Raw genomic sequence first — 6,000 nt, forward strand, 5'->3', positions numbered from 1 at the left:
CGCCATTGGAACACCATTCAGGTGAGGGCCCCTTGCCAGGAAAACCTCAGCAGCACCCCTCAAAGCCACATGATGCATTTTTATGCTTGCCATGAAGCCTTAGAGCTAGGGGATCATGGAAACCATTTCTAAAATGAAAGACTTGGCTATCATTGAGACTCTGTGGTCTCCAAAAGATAAGGGACTGTCTTCGGCTCATCTGGAACATGATGTAGAAAGCTGGGGTGGGGGCATGGGTCTTACCACACCAGGAGGACTGACTCCAGACTCTCTGGAGACATCCTTAGAATGGGCAAAGAAGGCAATAAACCAGAGAAAAGAAAGAAAAGGTTTGAAATAGTAAAGCCAACTTCACTTCTTCCTGGTTAGTCGTGTCTACACCAGTTGACTTGGATTTGGGCAATTAAGACATTTCCTTTGAGTCTTCTCCTTTGGAGGAGAGATTGACACATCACTCTGCATATAAATTCATCACTATGTACAAATCACTGCCAGAAACTCTAGGGAAAACAGAGAAAGCCATGGCATGACCTCAGGAAGCTCAGCATCTAGTGGATGAGATGAGAGTTGTGAGTGATTAGTCACTGTTTAGTCAAATAAAGCAAAGGGACAAGCACAGGTTATTTGTAGCTAAAGAAGTATTGTGAGAAAATAGGTGACTTGGATGTAAAATTTATCTTCATTAAGGGGATCTTAACTGTGCAGGAAAAAAATTAATGGCTTATATATGGGTGAATAACACATTCAGTTGAAGAGATACAATCTAAGTCATACCACCAGTTGAGTTATATAAATGCTTGCCTTTCTCTGTCTTTCTAACCCAAAAGAAAATAGCATATGCAATTTGTACACAGAAATAAAAAAAAAAACAACCCTCTGTTTTCTTACAGTTTACAGTTTAAGGGGCCAATCTAATAGACATATAAGAGCATTACCATATTTTCCATTTGTAGGGCTTTGTAGCTGGTGCAATGTTTATGGGGGAGCTAACATTGATTAAATACCACTATGTGCCAGGCGTTGTCATGGCACACTGATGCATTTTATCTCATGTACTGATCACAGCAGGCCTATAAATAATCACTACTCTCTCCATTTTATAGATGAGAAAATTGGATTTTAGAAAGGTTAAGTAATGTGCTCAAAATCACATAGCTAATAAATGGCAGAGTCAGAATTTTAACCAGAGCCAAAGATCCCAGAATCCATGCTCTTCTCCTTCATTCCACTGCTCAAGCATGATGCTCTGCAGAACAGAGGGAAAGGAGTGTTTTCTACCAAAGACAAGGGAAGATCTTTCACAGGAGAGGGACAGCAGAGAACACGATTTGGGCAGCTAGTGAACAGGAAGGAGGGACAAGGGCACAGCGTGATTCTCAGGGGTGCAGACACCACGGCTGACCATGCTCCTATCTTCTCAGTCTCTCTGCCAGAGGAGCGTTTGCTGCCTGAGAATAATGGTGAGTACAGGTGGATCTGAGCCCTTTCCTTTTGCAAGTTGGAGAGAAGGAGGAGGAAAGCATTTGGGGGTAGGTTTGAGTGAGAACTCACATTTGTGTGCAAGCTGAGGATTCTGTCTGCCAGGCCAGAGGCAGGGAACATAATCAGGGTGGATTAGAGGGAGAAAGGAGGGAAGGAGCCGGGATCTTGATACAGGTGACATCTGTCATGGACGTCCAGGTTAGATCACAATTTTTGCTAGTTTGCTATTTCAGTAACAGAGAGTTTCTATTCAAGGAAAGCAACTTCAATATTTAATAGAGCATGTTATCTTTTATTAAAAACCCTATCAACAACAGCAAGATGAGCAAAAGCACCAAAAATACTTGACCTAGGAAACTATCTTAGAGCAAAGGATGTTGGTATTGACAAGAATCACAACACTTTTCATGAAATCTGTCCAACCAGGAAAATTTTTTTTGTAATTAAGAAATTAAAGTGTAAAGATAAGAGACATAGTGAGGACATAATTCATGCCAAACCTCTGAATTCTTATCACTTTCCCATGATACCCATTTATCATGGTCATCTGTGCTTATCAGGCCAGTGGGAGAGAAAACATCAAAAACACAAGCAATCTTAAAGAAACCACGGTCTTGGGCATGACCCTCTGAAAGGCATCATCATCAAACAGAAGCTATGTCAACTCCCTCACATGTAAGAGGTTGTAACGCTGAAGATTAAAGATCTGATCTTACATGGAAAACAGGAGAAACATTTGTTAAAAAAGAGGTGAATTTCCTTTTTTTTATTTTGAGATTTTTTCCTGATTGTTCTCTGTAACTCACTTTAAATAGAACTTCTTAGCAACAGTTTTTTGAAGGAAGATGCCGTCAAAAATTTAAAGAATTATTTGTATTTTATCTGGGATCCTGTAGTCTAGCTGCCTAGCTACAATGCTGAAATTCAGTGACACCAGAATGAGAAGCGATGGGGAAAGTGATTGGTGGGAAAGGCATGGATATAGGATTCAATATGGCATCGCTGGATGCATTAGAAAAAATGTCAATGTCTCCAACCCATTCTAGAGTTCAGGCATTTCACAGAAACTGACAGGTTAAGCAGTTGTCATTCTTATCTGATATCGCTGAGAACATGTAACCAAAGCTATCTGTACATGAATCCAATGGATGTGTGTGTGGGGGGGGCAGGGATAATGGTGGAAGAAAGAGAGTCTGAAAACTACCCTACCCCTCATGGACAAATGCACGGTAACAGGGTCAGCCCAAAGCAGGAACATTGAGTCCCAAAAGCTTGCCGCAAGCCTAAGGCACTTTCCAGCAGGCTACCACAAGAAAGGGGTTAGGCAAAGAGCTGGGACAGGAGGAGAGACCTGAAATTCAATGTGCACAATATAATCTACCAGAGGTCAAGGTAACAGCTGCCACTGTCTGCTAAGAATCAGGAGCAGCCTTCCCATGTCTCTCCCTATAGTGTCTCCTCCTCCTTTGTTTCACCTCAATTTATATATCCACCTGTGCCTTCACAGCTGCCACCCCATTCAAGAAGTCAAGTTCACGGCATGCTGGACATTACAATCCAGGAGCCTGCATGTAAGCAGCGGCATGGAAAATGGTGTTCATGCACTGTGCTGAGATTCTTTTCCCCACGTCACAGGAATGCTTTCTGTGACATGAATAGGACCAGGCATCTTTTCAAATTGTTTGACATATTTGTGATATTGTTGAATAAAAAGTTTTTTCTGAGAAAAGAATTCTCAAATGTATCCAGAACCCCCTAAAAGTTGACTGTTGCTTTAACATACTTATAGTTTATAGAGAGAAACACATTGCTCTTATGCAGGATGGGTGAGTCAGAACTCAGTAAGCCATTCTTAACACATTTTTTTGGTCTTAATTCTCATAGTCTTGAATTCAAAGACTTGTCTACAATTTTTCTCCATTGCTATATGAAACAGGGAAGATGCTGCCTAATGTTAATAGGGTAGATACTGTACCAGTGCTTTCTTTGTGAGTGTAGACACATCCTACATGGTTTTACCAAGCTGTGTAATAATTACAACATCTGCCTATAGAGGCCAGGAAGCTTATGAGAGTCAAATTCTAAGATGATAAAATGCACCAAAACCCACCTTTCTCTTGGGAGACTGTGCAGAACTGTGGAGCACAGGCTAGGAGGCAGCCAACACTCAGCTTCAGTGGACGGTTAGCATGACTGAGAGTGTGTCAAATGTCAGCAGATCTTCCAGATTTCCAAGAAGATCCAAAAACAAAAATGTTCCTGTAATATTAAGAATATCCCAGAAAAAGCACTAGTAAGATATACAATAAGTCCTTAGTGTCACAGATAGGTTCTTGGAAACAGTGACTTTAAACAAACTGACATGAAATAAAAATTTTATCATAGGCTGGTTAATATAAGTAAATAAGAATGAAATTCCTCTGGCATATTTCTGATCACAAAAATATCATCAAACTTCTAAACAGAGAGTTTTATAAAATTCTGAAGTTTAATAACAGCATTAATTAATTCACTCATTTATTCTTCAACCTACTTATTCCAATCAGGGTTGTGGGTGGTTGGAACCTCTTCTTGCAGCTCAGGGCTCAAGGTGGAAACCACCTCTAGACAGGAGGCCCTTCCACCCCAGGGTACAACACACACACCCACATTCACTCTGACCAGGAAAATTATCTAGCACCTAGTAAGGGTTCTTATTTTAATCATTTACTATCTTGTTAAATCTGTGGTGATATCTCTTTGTGGTTCCAATTACATTTTGTTGTTATTACAAGTTGTTGAGCAACTTTTTATGACTTTATTTGCTATCTTTGTGTCTTCCTTGGTGAAATGGTTGTTCAAATATATTTCATTCCAACAGGGGTATTAAATCTCCACACCCTGGCCTCCCTGGTGGCCCAAGGGATTAAGACACAACCTATGAAGCTATCTGCAGCCACTGCAGCGTATGTTCAATCCCCGGCCAGGGAGATACTCACATGACACAGTAGACCTCTTCTGCCTCACCCGCTGCTCCCCTCATCAGTGTGTTTCAGTCAATCTACCTGTTCTGTTCCCCACTCTGTCTCTGGTGAATCCTCTCACCCCCCCACACCTCTGGCCTGTACCCCAGTTCTTGCATGCATAAATAAATAAATCTTTAAAAATAAATAAATAAATCTCCTCACCGGCCCATGGTCTGCAGGAAGAATAGGCACTCTGTGGTCGCAGGGCTGTCTCAAGAGAAATGGAAAACACAGTATGTTCCTGAAGAATGGCTGAGGGTTGCCTGGTAACAAGCCACTGACAGCAATGATGTACTATTTGAAAAAAAAAATAAATAACCTAGCAAATCCAATCTTTGTAATTTTAGAGTATGTAGTTGTTACCCAAAGAGCTTTTAGTAGAATTTGATTATTGCATTGGTATCTGAGCATGAGGATAAATCCAATTCAGGGCTATGATGAAAGAGGTGCTTCCCAGCAAGAAAAGGAAGGAGACCCTGTTGCGACCTCATATCTTCATCATTACCCTTTTTTTTTTTAATGAATTGAGTTAGTTAGTCCTAGTCGGTCAATCAAACATTATTCAAGATGTTGCTCTAAAGATACCTTGTCGATGTGATTAAATTGCATAATCAGTTGACTGTGAGGAACATTGGGTCCTAGTTAATCCAAGAGGGCCTGTCAATCAATTGACCGGTTTCAAAAACGAAGCTGCAGCTTTCCAAACCAGAAGAAATCCTCCAAGGATAGCCAATATCCAAGAATTACTCTTCGTAAAGGCTTAGCCAGTCAATACAGTTGTGTAAACTGACACCCTGCAGCAATCTCTTAATTTGTTTCTCTACTTTTATGCTTCTATGTTTAGACTTTGGCTTTTACGCTCCTCACTGTCTAACCTTCTGTGAAAACAAATTTTGAAGACAAGTTAGTTTTAAGATGGTTGTTTAAAGCAACATACAGCTGCATTTAAAAATTTAAGTAATTATAATAAGTTGCTTTTAATAGTCAATACTTAAGAATTTTTGTAATTAGCGATAGATTTGTACCTTATTTACACCATCAACTTTTGTGCTTTGTTCACATTTTTTTATTTGCTTTCCCTCACTTTTTTAAAAAATTTATTTATTTATACAAGAACTGGGGTACAGGTCAGAGGTTCAGGAGGGTGAGAGAATTCACCAGAGACAGAGCGCAAAACAGGCAGACTGACCGAAAGCACTGCTGAGAGGAGCAGCAGGCGAGACAGGAGTGGTCTGCTGCGCCATGTGGGTATCTCCCTGGCCGGCCGGGATCGAACCTGCACTGCAGAGGCTGCGGACAGCTTCACAATGCTGCACTCAACCGCCTGCACCACCAGGGAGGCCCGTAACTTGCCAGGTTTTAAACATCACCAATAACCCCAAACAAAATATAGTTGTTTTCTTCTAGAACCTTAGTTTTACTACTTCTATATATGCTGAAATTTGTTTTGACTTAATTTTATTGTAAACAGTTCATTCTTTCCCCCACTATTTCTCTAAATTATATCCAAGAA

At 40.5% G+C, this 6,000-nt stretch overlaps 1 long non-coding RNA gene across 4 annotated transcripts in view; it reads right to left on the reverse strand.

Moving 5' to 3' along the window:
• Positions 1-4,731, reverse strand: part of LOC119242747 (uncharacterized) — a 77,946-nt gene extending 73,215 nt beyond the window's left edge. For all 4 annotated transcript variants that reach the window (XR_008551497.1, XR_008551498.1, XR_008551495.1 and 1 more), the window contains exons 1-2: positions 4,650-4,731; positions 3,593-3,741 (exon numbers count right to left, since the gene is read on the reverse strand). This is a non-coding gene — a long non-coding RNA (uncharacterized LOC119242747). The remainder of the gene's footprint in view (positions 1-3,592; positions 3,742-4,649) is intronic.
• Positions 4,732-6,000: the final 1,269 nt, after the last annotated feature.

Source organism: Talpa occidentalis, unplaced genomic scaffold (genome assembly GCF_014898055.3).
Source record: "Talpa occidentalis isolate TD23 unplaced genomic scaffold, MPIMG_talOcc4v2.1 talOcc4.13, whole genome shotgun sequence".
Taxonomy (NCBI): domain Eukaryota; kingdom Metazoa; phylum Chordata; class Mammalia; order Eulipotyphla; family Talpidae; genus Talpa; species Talpa occidentalis.